General features: G+C 35.2%; 1 protein-coding gene across 7 annotated transcripts in view; it reads left to right on the forward strand.

The window, feature by feature from the left end:
• LOC107195659 (putative MAGE domain-containing protein MAGEA13P) overlaps window positions 1-15,430 on the forward strand; it is a 104,743-nt gene that overhangs the window by 63,275 nt on the left and 26,038 nt on the right. Inside the window, exon 5 of one of the 7 annotated variants that reach the window (XR_001516869.2) lies at window positions 8,852-10,928. The exons of the other annotated variants lie outside the window; for them this stretch is intronic. The gene's annotated coding sequence lies outside the window, so the exon portion shown is untranslated. Of the gene's footprint in view, window positions 1-8,851; window positions 10,929-15,430 lie in introns of those variants that run through there. 7 annotated transcript variants of the gene reach the window in all.

Here is a 15,430-nt window from a genome sequence, read left to right on the forward strand (position 1 = left end):
AGTAGTAATCAATGGGAGAGAGAAGCTATAATGGCGGCTTACTCCAAGTTGCTAAGCATGAGAAGTTCGGCTTGAATTTAAGGAAGGGGCATGAATGCTTTGGTAGAATAGTTCAACTCCAAAGGGAAAAATAGGTTCTACTACCATTTAGCCTAGACTAGCAGAAGAAGCTACTCTGTCAGTGATCCTTGAGATAACATAGATATAAGCCCGAGCAGGTTAACCTTTATTCTGCAGCTGAATTTTAATAAGGATTATAAAGTTAAGATTAGTTCTGAGATTTCTGGCCAGTAATTAATGAAAGATATTTTGGATTTGTCACTTGTTTTGAGATAGGAAGTTCAATAGATAAAATACCAGGTTTCTAGCATGTTTGGGAGGTAGAATTTCTTCAGTGTCTAAGACCTCTGTTGTTCTATATGGAACTCAGAATTTTTGATCTATTCAATTATTTCTGCAGATTAATTTGATATCTGTACATTCATACCTTTTTGTTTTTAAATACAAAGCATAATCGATTAAAAAGAAAGCTGTATATCAGAGACTATGATTGCCCTCTAGTGGAGGCCACCCAAACTGCAAGTCAGAATTACCAAGGTTTCCAGGAGGCTCTGAGGAAGAACCTGGCAAAATCGACTGCATACTGTTAACATCAAGAACTCTCTTCATGTTCATACTAAAGATGCAGAATTTGGGTGGTTGTTTGATTTGTTAAGGTTCATTCTTTCTGCTGTAAATACCATAGTGACCTTTTTCAGAGTCCCTAGATCTAAATAGCAAGCACAGGTATATTTGTGATAACGAATAAGGGTATAAACACTTGAGAAATTATTCTGAGAATTTCCTCTGTTGGAACTCTGGCCAGTGCCTTTACTTCAGAAACATTAATGCCTATTACCTTACTTTGCATTTATGTTGAACTTGATAATATGCTGTATTTTGTTACTTAAATTAATCCAACAGTTATTGAGAACCTATAATATTCCTCAAAGACAAAACGAATGATTCATTAAGAAAAAGTGACAATTATAAATGTGAATATGCCTAATAATAGAGCTTTGAAATACATGGAGGAAGAAACTGATAAAAGTAAAAAGAGAAATAGACAGATTCACAGATAGTTGGAGACTTTAAGATGCTTCACTAAGTAATTGGTAGAACAACTGGAAAAAGAAAAAAGTTAAAGACATAATTGAAGCACCTGACAATATTCTTTGAGAATGGGACACCATCCTCTAGATCAGAATATATACAATGAATCAGAAATATTTATCTGACACTGTGTCCTTGTGACAGGCTGAATAATACCTCTCACAACATATTCATGTTCTAATCCCCAGAACCTGTAAATGTTACATTTTATGACAAAAGAGGCATTGTAGATGTGATTAATGATCTTGAGATGGAGACATTATGCTGGATTATCCAAGTGGGCCCTAAATATAATACAATTGTCCTTATAAGAGGGAGGCAGAGGAATATTTGACTACAGAGGAGGAGAAGCTGATATCATGACAGAGCAGAGATTGGAGTGATGTACTTCGATAATGGAGGAAGAGGCCACAAGCCAGTGAACATAGGACAATAGAAACTGGAAAAGGCAAAGAAATGGAGCATAAGGAATCAGCCTTGTCAACACCTTGACTTTAGCTCAGTGAAATCAATTTTACACTGAAGACTCCCAGTAGTATATAAGGGAATACATTTGTTTTTAGCTATTGAGTTTCTGGTAGTTTGTTACAGCAGCAATAGGGCACTAATACAGTCTACAACAGCAAGAAGACATGGGTCTGGGAAATTAGGGGTGCAATCAGGAGCAACTATAATGACCATCACTCCTAATAATTAACTAAAGGAGATTAAAAAGACATGCCAACTTAATGCAATGCCTGATTGTTTTTTTTAACATCATTATTATATTTTATTGTTTTTAATATCATCAGTTATATTTTATTGCTTGCTAGCTTTATTGAGATATAAGTGACATATAACATTGTATAAGTTTAAGGTATATGATGTATGATTTGATACATTTATATATTGCAAAATGATTACCACAGTAGAGTTAGTTAACACCTCCATAAGCTCACATAATTACCATTTCTTTTTTGGAGTAAGAACATTTATTATCTACTCTCTTAGCAACTTTCAAGTATATAGTCCAGATTTGTAAACTATAGCCACTATGGTGTACATTAGATCTCCAGAACTTGTTCATCGTATAAGCAGAAGTTTGTTCTCTTTGACATCTCCTCATTTCCCTGCTACTACACCATTCTACTATGTTTCTATGAATTAGACATTTTTAAATTCCACATATAAGTGAAATCATATACTATTTGTCTTTGTCTGAGTTATTTCACTTAGCATAATGCCGTCAGAGTCCATTAATGTCCTTGCAAAAGCCAGAATTTCTATATTTCCCATGGCTGAATAATATTGCACTATTTAATTTTTTATATATAATTAATTTATATATCATATATTGCCTTCTTTATCCAGTCATCCACATATGGACACTTAGATTGTTTTCCTATCTTGCCTATTGTGAACGTGGTTGTACAGGTATCTCTTCGAGATCCTCATTTATTTTCCTTTGGATATATACTCATAAGTAGAATTTCTGAATCATATGGTAGTTCTATTTTAAATATCTTTTAAGGAACCTCCATACTGTTTTCTACAGTGGCTGTAACAATTTACAATACCACCAACAATGCACAAGGGTTCCTTTTTGTCCCCATCCTCTCCAGAATTTATTATCTCTCATCATGTTGATAATAACCATTCAAACAGATGTGAATTTATATCTCATTGTGTTTGATTTGCATTTCCCTGGTGATTAGTGACGTTAAGTATCTTTTCATGTACCTGTTGTTCATTTGTAATATCTTCCTTGATAAAATGTCTACTCAGTTCCTCTGCCCATATTTAAATCAGATTTTCTTTTGCTATTAAGTTGAATGAGTTTCTTATATATTTTGGAGATTAACCTCATATCAGATATATGGTGTACACATCACATTTTCTGTCATTCAGTATGTTGCCTTTTCATTTTGCTGATTGTTTCTTTTTTCTTTGTGGAAGCTTTTTGTTTGATGTACTCCCACATATTTATTTTTGCTTTTGTTGCTTGTGCTTTTGTTATCATATCCTAAAAAAAATCGTTGCTAAGAGCAATGTCAAGCAGCTTTTTCCCTGTTTCTTTTTATCCTAGATTTATGGTTTCAAATATTATGTTTATATCTCTAATGCATTGTAACTTAAATATTTGAGTAGTGTAAGATAGGGACTAATTTCATTCTTATGTATATGATTATCTTGTATTCCCAACAAAAATTATTGAAGAGATCAGCCTTTCCCCAAGTATTCTTGGCTCTCTTGTCAAGTATTAGTTGACCATATATGTATGCGTTTATTTCTGGGTTCTCAGTTTTGTTCCATTGGCCTATGTATTTATATTTATGCCTGTACCATACTGTGTTGATTATAATGATTTGTAGTATAGTTTGAAAATCAGGAAGTGTGATGTCTCCAGCTTTGTCCTTTCTCAGGATTGTTTTGGCTATGTGTGGTCTTTTGTGGTTGGTTACATACAAATTTTAGGATTGTTTTTTTTTTCTATTTCTGTGAAAAATGCTATTGGAATTTTGATGGGGATGCAATGAATCTATAGATAACATTGGGTCGTATGGACGTTTTCACAATATTAATTTTCTGATCCTTGAACATGAGATATCTTTCCATTTATTTGCTTTTTCTTCAACTTCTTTCATCAAAGTCTTATAGCTTTCAGAATACAGATCATTCACCTCCTTGGTTAAATGTATTCCTAAGTATTTTATTGGTTTTGATGCTATTGGGAATGGGATTGCTTTCTTTATTTCATTTTGGATATTTCAGTGTTAGTGTAGAGAAATGCAACAGATTTCTGTATGTTGATTTGAAATCCTGCAACTTTACTGAATTCATTGATTAAGTGCCAACATTGTTTTGGTTGAGTCTTTAGGATTTTTTATATATAAGACCATATCATCTGCAAACAGAGACAATTTTACTTCTTTCTTTCCAATTTAGATGACTTTTATTTCTTTTTCTTGCCTAATTGCTCTGGCTAGAACTTCCAGTTCTATGTTGAACAGGAGTAGTGAGCATGGCCACCCTTACCTTGTTCCTGATCTTAGAGGAATTTTCAGGTTTTACCATTGAGTGTGACATTAGCTGTTGCCTTCTCATAGATGGCCTTTATTATGTTGAGGTTCATTCCTTCTATACCAAACTCGTTGAAGTTTTCATCATGAAAAGATGTTGCATTTTGCGAAATGCTTTTTCTGCATCTATTAAGACAATCACATGATTTTTATTTTTAATAATGTGGTGTTTTACATTTATTGATTTACATATATTGAAACATCCTTGCTTGCAAGGGATAAATCCCAATTAATCCTGGTGTACGATCCTTTTAATGTGCTATCAAATTAGGTCTGCCAGTGTTTCGCTGAAATTTTTTGCACCTATATTCACAAACTATATTGGCCTGTAGTTTTCTTTCATTATAGTGTCATTAAGAAGCTTTGGTATCAAGGGAATTCTGGTCTTGTAAAATGAGTTTCTAAGCATTCCATCCTCTTCCAGTTTTTGAAAGAGTTAGAGAAGGATTGGTGTTAATTCTTTCTAAATGTTCAGTAGAATTCACCAGAGAAACCTGGTTCTAGTTCTGGGTTTTCTTTCTTGGGAAATTTTTGATTTCTGATTCAATCTCCTTACTCATTATTGGTCTGTTCAGATTTTCTGTTTATTCATGATTCAGTCTCAGAAGGTGGTATGTTTCTCATTTCTGCTCCAACCTTTGTGGTCTTTGTTTTCTGACCTAACATAGTCTCACCTGGACAGTATTCTGTGTATGCTTGAGAAGAATGTGTATTCCACTGGTGTTAGACGGAATGTTCTGTATATGTCTGCTAGTTCCATTGATGTAAAGTATGCTTCAAGTTCAATGTTTCCTTGTTGATTTCCTGTCTAGATGATCTATCCATTGCTGTAAGTGGGATATTGAAGTCCCCTACTATTATTGCATTATTATATATTTTCCCCTTCAGTTCTCTTAGTATTTGCTTAATATATTTAGGTACTCTGATATGGGGTGCATGTATTTATTATTGTTCTATCTTCTTGAAGAATTAACCCCTTTAACATTAAATAATGAGTTCCTTTGTCCCTTGCTATAGCTTTTGCTTTAAAATCTATTTGTCTGATATAAGTATAGCTACCCTTGCTCTTTTTCGGTTTCCACTTGCATGCAATCTTTTTCCTTCCCTTCACTTTGAGTTACATGCATCCTTAAACCTGAAGTGATTCTCTTTTAAGCAGCATATAGTTTAGTCTTGTGTATATATATATATATATACATATATATATATATACATACATACATACATACATACATACATACATACAACCACACTAGGCCTTTTGATTGGAGAATTCAATCCATTTACATTTAGAGCAATTATTGATAGGTGTGGGATTACTAATGCCACCTTATTGTTTTCTGGGTGATTTGTAGTTCCCTTGTTCTTTTCTTCCTCTCTTGATGCCTTCTCTTGTATATTGATGATTTTCTGTATGGTATACTTTGATTCTTTTTATCTTTTGTGTTTCTACTGCAAGTTTTTGCTTTGTTATTTCCATGAGGCTTGCATAAAATATTTTATAGATGTAACAGTCTATTTTAAGCTTATAACAAGTTAACTTTGATCTCATATAATCTTTCTGCCCTTTTACTCCTTCCTACTTCTGTGTTTTCAGTGTAACAATTTACATCTTATTATATTACGTATTAACAAATTATTGTAGTTATTTTTAACATTTTTGTGTTTTAATTTTTATACTAGAATTAAGTGGTAAATACACAACCATATAACAGTATTAGAATATCCTGAATCTGACTATATACTTACCTTTACCAGTGTTGTATATTTTTATATATTTATATGTTACTAATTAGTGTCTAATTTCTTCCTTAAGAACTCCTTTTAGCATTTCTTGTAAGGCAGGTACAGTCCTGATGAACTTGCTCAGTTTTTGCTTATCTATGTTTTCGTCTCTCCTTCATTTCTGAAGGACAACTTTGTCAGATAGAGTATTCTTGGGTGGCAGTTTTAATTTCATTACATTATATATATCATCCCAATTTCCTGGTCTGTAAGATTTCTGAATAATCTGTTGATAGCCTTATCAGGACTCCCTTTTAAGTTACACGATTCTTTTCTTTTTGCTGCTTTTTAGATTATCTCCGTGTCTTTGATTTTTGACAGTTTTCTTCTAATGTATCTTGAAGAAGATCACTTTTATTTGAGTTTGGTGACCTATGAGATTCATAAATTTGGCTGTCCAAATCTCTCCCCAGATTTGGGATGTTCTCAGACATTAATTTCTTTAAATAAGCTTTTTACCCTCTTCTGCCTCACTTCTTCTAGGATTTCATTAATTTGCATATTGCATCTTTTAATGGTATCCCATAGATCATATAGATTTTCTTCACTCTTTTTCATTCTTTTTCTTTCTTCTCCTCTGTTGGATAATCTCAAAGGTCCTTTCTTCTTATTTACATGTTTTCTCTTCTCATTTATTCTGATGCTGATGCTCTCTATATCATTTATTATTTAATTCATTGAATACTTCAGCTCCAGAATTTCTGATTGGTTCTTTTTTATGAACCAGTCTCTTTGTTAAACTTTTCATTTTGTCTTGCATTGTTTTCCCTATTTCATTGAATTGTCTATATTTCCTTGTAGTTCACTGACCTTCTTTAAAACAGGTATTTTGAATTATTTTTCAGATAAATCACAGATCTTCATGTCTTTGGGGTTGGTTACTAAAATATTATTGTGATCTGTGGTGGTGGTGTTGTGTTTCCTTGATCTTACATGTTTTTGTAAAATCTTTCACACTTGAAGTAGTAGCTACCATCTCACTCTTAAACTAACTGCCTTCAGAAGAGAAGCAATTTTGTCAGTGCTGTTAGTGATTCTGAGGCTTTCTCAGACCTTCTATAGATATATCTGATCCACACTTCTTGCCCCCTTTTGTGGCAGAATTCTTAAGCTTGTATGCCTTCTCTCCATCCTACAATATACCAGCTCAAGTGCTGACAACCCCCATTTGGTTTCTCAAGGGCAGGAGTAAAGCTCAAGTTTGTGGTCTCTCCTTGGCATGCCTATTCAGTATGGTTTTCTGTATTTGCTCACTAGCTATCTGCCAACATTCAAGTTTGCTTCCACTGGGAGCATACACATGGAGCCAGCCACATGGTGTATGTGTGGAGGAGTGGCATGTATGAGGTATGCTGAGAACTGGTGTGCCCAATGGCCAGTTGGTGGGATTTGCAGGTGAGGTGTCCTCAGTAGCTTGTGGGTGGGCTTCTTGATGGAGTCTGTGATGCAGTTAGTAGGATTCTTGTCTCTTCAATGCCCTCCAAGAATACTATTTGCCACTCCCCCAGCCTTTTCCTACTTCCCCACCCAATCATGCAGCACATGATTCAGTACAACTCTCTAATACATCCAAACTTGTTTTCCGTTCCTCAAATGGTATACTGGAACTTCTTCACTAGAAACCTAGGCTTCTGGTCCTACTCATTGAAACACAAATATGTTTTCCGTAATTTCATCGCCCATTAAAGATGTCACTTTATACTTTCTGGTGCAGCCTCATGTATAAGATAGTATTCTCCAGGGGCTCCTGGACTGCAGCCAAGAGGGGCTGGACCTTGGTCACGGGTCCATGTAGGGTTTACAGCTGGAATCTAGGGCTGTATGCATATTGCCCAATGCACAGGCAGATGAGAGTCCTCCAGATTCCATTGGTATGTTCCCAGATCCTATAGATCCCACAAAGGAACTTTTATCTGTGGATTCATGCCAAATTGTTGCTGGGGATAAGATGAGGGACATTTTATTCAACCATGTTGCTGACACACAATGCCTGATTCTTGGCTGTCTCATGCACTAGGGGATAAAAACCTATAAGATTTTTATCTCATTATTGAAGCATTTGACATGTTTGGATTTTCATTCTGAATTAGATAATAATATTATATCAATGTTAACTCTCCTTACTATGATAGCTCTACTGCAGTTTATGGTGGTGATGTAGAGATGTCTTATGGGAAAAAAAAACCTAAATTGTTACAGTTGAATGAGCATGTGTGTAGCTTATTTTCACACGATTGGAGGCAGAAAGAAATTAGAGAGACAGACAGAGAGAGGAAGGGTAGAGAGAGAAGGAGAGAGAACACATATGAAGGGATAAAAAGTAAACAATGGGAGAATCTGGGTAAAGCATATTCAGGATTTCTTGTACTAGTCTTGTAACTTTTCTGCAAATTTAAACTTATATAAAAATAAAATGGGCAGCATGTCTGCCTGGTAGTCCTATGGATTTCTCTCTTGCTTCAATATTGTTTGGATGAGATGGATCCAGGAAACTGTTCCAGTTTCTAACTACCCTCCAACTTCCTCTCTGGTTACTACTTCTGAGAACATCTTCTTGCCCATCCTCTGCTCCTGGAACCAACCAATACTATTTGTTGTGGTAAGCTCCTTGTTACCAACCATGAGCTCCCGGATTCATTATAATTATTCCACCAAGATGGAGACTGCCATGAACTGCATGATCAACCTGAATATACAGGCCTCCTATATCTATCATTTTCTGGGCTTGTATTTAGAAGGCAGCCATGTGGCCACAGAGAGCATGGGCTACTTCTGTGAAATGGCCCTGGAGAAGTGCAAGGGTACTAAGCATCTCTTGAAGATGCAAAATTAGTGCAGAAACTGCTCTCTTCCAGGATGGGCAGAAGCTATCCCAAGATGAGTGGGGCAGTAGCCTGGATGCCATGGAAGCCGCCATGGCCCTGAAGAAGAATATGAACCAGGCCCTTTTGGATCTGCATGTCCTGGGTTCTGCCATCACAGACTTCATCTCTGTGACTTCCTGGAGAGCCACTGCCTAAAGGAGGAGGTGAAACTTATCAAGAAGATGAGCAACGACCTGATATGCTGGCCAGCCTCCAAGCTAGGAGCCCTTGGAGCCCAGCAGCCTTTGACAGGCCCCTCTCATCTCCCTGGTATCACGGCTTCTTCATAAGTCTCTCTCTCCAGCCACCAGGCATCATTTTAACCACCCTAGATCCCTATCCTGGGCTGTCGCCAAATGAAAACAATAACACTTTTATAGCATAAAATAAAATAAATAAAATAAAATAAAATGATAAAAAGATACTACCCAGAAATACACATAGTGCTATGAGAGTATATAATATAGGGACCTACCCTAGTTTGAGGGGGGAGGTGTTCAGAACACTTTCATAAGGAATTATTCATGATCTGGCACCTTTGGGCCAGTCATAAGTCCTAGATGTTCACAACCCTCATTTTGTACTTCTAAAAATATTCCTGAATTATTCTTGCTTTGGGAATTTTGGCAACTCTTGAGGTGTCAATGCAGAATACATATTTATATCTGTAAAACAGAAGTGGTTTAATGAAAGTAAAATGACACTATTTCTATGGAAGGAAAAATTTACCTAGAAGAATCCTGCCTGGCCACATCATAATCAATATTAAAGAAAAAAAGAAAAAAAAGAAAGAAAGAAAGAATAGGCTAGACTTGAGATTTCATCTCTTGCTTGTTCCCTGACTTACTTTCTGTGTCTGATAGGGGCTGTTCTCATCACAGCATTGTTATAGGTTAAACCCCACCCATTGATGGAGAGATGAGCAGACCCAAGCTTGAGTAAGCCTCAGAACCTAGAGAGTTGAGAAAGTCTTCTGTGTCCTGTATGATGAGTGTTTTTTGACCCTGCTATTTACTGAGTTCTTATAGTTTTTATTGGGGTATAGTTTAAATACTGTTCCAAAAGTCATGGGAGTAAAAAAGAAACATAAAATGATCTTTGATTCCCCGCCAAAACAGTCAGTCTAGTAAGAGCAACAGAAATGTATATAAAGAATGAAACACAAGTCAAACCCATTTAAGGGAAATTGAAATTCCCGTTATAAATTAGAGCTGGTATGGGAGTCTACTTTGCCAGTTGTTTCCAAGAAAGTGATCCCAGACTGGCTGTGACCCTGATGACAGACACTTCAATAAAGGAGTGCAAGAACCACACAGAAGTGTACCACTGAAGAATTCTATTTTTTTTTGTCTAAAATATTTACTATTCCAGGAAAGGAGACACTTACAGTCTGAGATAAACCAAAAAAGGAAGCAGATTTGGGCAGCAGAAGGAATATTGTCAACACCTGAGAAGAAATGAAAACTTACCTTCTGGCTTGCTTTGACAACATTTTAATTTTTTAGTAGTTTAAATAATTTATGCTCTTTTCAAGTTTTTGTTAAAAATGTCAGCAAAAGAGTCAGAGCAAATATTTCAGAAATCAATACTTCTCCTCAATTATAAGCAAAAACGTAACTAATCCTTCAAGAAAATTGTGTCAAGAATATGATGTGTTCTAAGATAAAAGCCTAATAAAATATTTTAAATATTGAGATGCTAAAATATCTGATTACATAAAAAACTCAGAAAATGCAAATCAAGAGATAACTCATTCAATTATTTTTTGCACTTACCTTTAAATTATATCTAGATAACTGTGCCAGAGGCTTTAAGAAATTATCCTATCCATTCATTAGAGCAACTCTGTGTATTATTATTTCCATTATACAGATAAAGAAACTGATGCACAAAGTGGTTAAACAACTTCTCAACATCCCATAGCATATAAAGTTTATGTAAATAAAGATATGGACTCTTACTCATGAAAATAACATTTAGATAATGAAATAAATGTTCCTTTCGGGTGTCTCAGCAGAGGAGACTTAATTCACTTTTAGCCTTAAATTTTTATTTTAGAATAAAGTAGAAGAATAGAATAGAATAGAATAGGGAGTGACTTTTTCTCCCACATTAATTTATTTTTTAATTATGTCATTTTATTTACTGAGTAAATATCCTCTAACTTCTTTTTCTTCTCTTTATATATATTCTCAGAACTCTGTTTTGAAAAAAAATATTTTCCTTTAAGCTCCTGAAATGATAAATTATATTCTGAATTATTGAAACAACTTTCAGGTAAGGGTTTCAAGCCATTCTCAGTAATCATTAAAAAATCATAAGGAATGAGAGAAATGATGGAAAAATTATAATAGGCCAATCAAGTCACAGTTTTCATAAAGAATTAGAAAACATATTCCCCAGAGTGTAGTCCAAGGTATGTGACAATAATACTAGACACATGTTTACAGCATTGTTAGAGAGATGTCCTGAGAGCATTTGGAAAGATATGTAAGCGCACTAGTGGACACTTGCAACAAACCAAGGCAGAAAAACTCATTTCTTTTTTTTAAAGATCACTGTATTTGGGGGCTAGGAGGCAGCTGCCAAGAGTAGTCTAAGTCTTGTCATCAGTGCCCCTAACGCTGTACTTAATCCATTTCACATACTGCCACCAAATTAAATGTCTGGTTTTAAATAAGAATTTGCATAATTTCAATATCAATAATAAATCAGAAAAGAAACACAATATTAAAATTATACCCCAAATGGGAACTGTCAGGAGCAACCTCAAAGGGGTTCATTAGCTACAGCAAATTTTTTTATTGTTCCTTTGCTCTGGGTAGGATAATATTGTTCAGCATTAATTTAACAAATTTTTTTTTAGAAAAAAAGATTTTTAAGATGACTTAGTAATTTATTGACTTATGAAATTGTGATAGGTTTTATCAGGAAAATCCTGCATCCATGTGTTCTATAATTGCTTTTCAAACTGCCATAGCATTTCTAAATCAAGCCCTGGTTGTTAATTAACATGCGGAAATGGGAATGATATCATTATTCTCTCTATATCCAAATTGTTTCCATCAGAGTCTGTGTTGCCATTCTACTTAAGAAAGGATATGAAACATTCATGAATGTCTTTAAGGCTTGTAAGCAACTCATTATTTTCTTACTGTGGAGAATGGAAATGTAAAAATCCTAAATATGTAACTGCATTCTAGGACTTTGCCAAGTTTCCTCCAAGACATTACAGAATTATTGACAAATCCCTATGAAAGCAATTTCTATTACTGCAGCATTAAAGTATTCTACTGGCAGTGAACCCCATTATAAAGCTAACATTGAATGTTGGGGGACAGGTTCAGCATATTCTTATGATAGATACTAGAAAACAGGTTTTTCTATATATAATTTCTACTTTAAAAAACTTAAAAAATATATATAACTTTTACCCGTAGTTATAAAAGTCATACTGAGGAAAAAACACAATAGTGAAGAGAATTTTAACAAAGAGAATACCTATAGTTAATGACCCAAAGATAAAAATTGACATGATCATATGTTTTCCCAGTTTTCTCTATTTGAATGTATTACATGCCTACATTTTACCCACAAATGGGGATCCTCCTTTATATGATCTTACTTTATAAGATTTTTAACTTAACAATCTACCAGTCTACCATCACCATTATCCCATTGTATTAGATGTTCCTCTATAATATTCTTATGACTACATAGTTGCTGTTTGTTTAAGGCCATAGCTTAGACTAATGACCTAGCTGAAACTGCCTAATGCTGTATTTCGATAGTTTAACTTATATGCTATGATTTCATCTTTTGGAGAATACTTGTGTTTTTAGTTATTTAAACCTGAGATATTTTCCTAAACTATTCCTTTCTAAATAGTCCATAACTTATATATGTTTTACCTGTCATTATTTTTAGCACTAATGTACAAAAAAAATTGAAGCAGATAAATTATTTCAGAGAATTGTTTAGTGGATGTAATTTTTCTACCCAAATAATTTGACAGAAAGCATATACAAAACAAGCATTCCTGGCTGGTCTATAACGATTTCTCTAGAGAAACAGCAAATTTCAAGGATTGAGATTTACATTTAATGAAATTTTCTATTGTCATTTCACAGGTAGCAAAGAAGGAATTTCTCATCTATCATTATCCATACTATTAATGTAAGGTCTTAAATATAATAAACATGATTAGAAAACTTCTAGTGTATGAATAAGACTAGCATAGATTTATTTCTGAAATGTTCAGTATAATTTGAAATATATTCATCCTGTCCACTTCTGCATAATTTGTTCAAAACCATGGAATATTTCCAGTTCTCAAAGTTGAAACACAACATTAGTTTTGTCAACAGTTTAATTTAATGAACGTATACAGTAATTTCTTTGAATTAAAAATAAAATTTGAGGTAATGAATTCCTAAAATATTTACTATTTTCCTTTTTTTTCCATGATTATTATAAACACTAAACTTTACACACACAGATTTGTCAACACACCTTGCCCCACATTTGTGGGACTGTGTATGTGTGCATATGAGCAATGCATGCATATATGGTTTTATGTCCCTCAACACAGAATGGAGGAGCCTGACCAACATCCGGACAGAAGAGTCTGTTGATATTTTCAAGAAATATATTCAGAAGCCCTGGACAATCTCCACATTCAAGAATAACACTATAATAACACTTTAGTATATAGTTTTCTTCAAAAGTTCCTAGTAATAATAATTACAACTGTCTACGGCCGTGGCACCCTGAACAAACCCAATCTCATCTGATCTCAGAAGCTAAGCAGGGTCGGTGCTGGTTAGTACTTGGATGGGAGACCACTTGAAAATACCGGATGACATAGGCTTAAAAAAATAAAATAAAATAAAAATAGAATGTTATCCTTTAAATGCCTAAATTACATAAATATTTCATACTTATAATAATATTAATAATAATAATAATAATAATAATAATTACAACTAACATTTACTGAGTAGCAGGCATGTGCTTAGCACAATGTGAAGTACTTTAGCTTTCACTTCACAGCAAATCCATATGGTAGGAACTATGATCATCACAAAATTAAAAAAAGAAACTATCCATTGCCAATAAATGACAACATGAAATCTTGAATCTAAGTATCCAGCAAGAAAATACAGGTGCTTAACCAGTTCATTATTATTAACCTGCTACAGACTAAACTGTGTCCCCCCCACCAAAAAATATTCATATCTTGAAGTCTTATCCCTCAATGTGATGGGGCATTTGGGAGATAATTAGGGTTAGATGAGTTTATAAAGATCGGTGGCCTTGTAAGAAGAGGAAGGGATGTCTCTCTCTCTCTCTCTCTCCCCACCCCACATGCATGCATTGAGGAAAGGCCGTGTGAACACACAGCAAGAAAATAGCCATTTTTAAGCCACAAAGAGAGCTTTCACCAGAACCTAACCATGCTGGCATTGTGATCTAAGACTCTAGCCTCTAGAACTGTGAAAAAATAAATTTTGATTTTTTTAAGCCACCCAGATTATGGTATATTGTTATGGCAGGCCAAGCCCCACATGCATGCATTGAGGAAAGGCCGTGTGAACACACAGCAAGAAAATAGCCATTTTTAAGCCACAAAGAGAGCTTTCACCAGAACCTAACCATGCTGGCATTGTGATCTAAGACTCTAGCCTCTAGAACTGTGAAAAAATAAATTTTGATTTTTTTAAGCCACCCAGATTATGGTATATTGTTATGGCAGGCCAAGCTGAGTAACACACACCATCAAAAAGTAAAGAATGGTTTACAGTGTACTATTATTGAACCTTTCAAAAGTTGGGGTTGCTAGAACTTCATTCCACCTTCTCCCCCTACAAGACGGCTTTCTAGAGCTCTAGGCATCCCTCTGATTTGGAGAGTAGATAATTATTTAAAGATTGCATTACAGGGAGGGTGATGTTGGCATCATGGCAGCATAAGATATCCCTCTTTTTGGTCTCCCCTTTTTAACAACTAAATTTGGTGCCCATCGACAAACGAAAGTACCTCTGTGGGATTTGTGGGATCCAGGACTATATACACCAAGGGACCTGGGAGGGTCTCACTTCCCTCTATAGGGTACTCGGCAGACAGACCACAGTATGGGTTGTGGAAGCAGCAGGAGCTTGCTAACCAGCCAAAGCCTCTCTAGGCCACACATGGATAAAACCAGGAGTGTTGAGTGCTGACTTGGGCAAACACCCATAGATAAAAGAGCCTTTGTAAAAGTCCTCCAGCCTTCCAGGCTTCCCAAGGAGAGACTTGACTGTGCTGGAACAACAAAAAGTTTGAATGTAGTTGTTTAAGAGAAACTGCCAGCACCACTCCTTCCACAAGGTGACAGTGTAGGGCTGAACTAGATGGCAGTGACCTCTCCTGTGGGGGAAAGGGAGAAAAGTGAGTGAGTGCCTAGCTATGTGGGATGCTGCTGGAGACTCCCGTTTCTCTCCAGCAGCACCCAGAGCATTGAGGTGGTACCTCAATGACTGTGGGAAGGGAGATCGGGAAAGAGGCAGATAGGAATATCAAAGGGCATTT

The sequence above is a fragment of the Pteropus alecto genome, unplaced genomic scaffold (assembly GCF_000325575.1).
Source record: "Pteropus alecto unplaced genomic scaffold, ASM32557v1 scaffold184, whole genome shotgun sequence".
Taxonomy (NCBI): domain Eukaryota; kingdom Metazoa; phylum Chordata; class Mammalia; order Chiroptera; family Pteropodidae; genus Pteropus; species Pteropus alecto.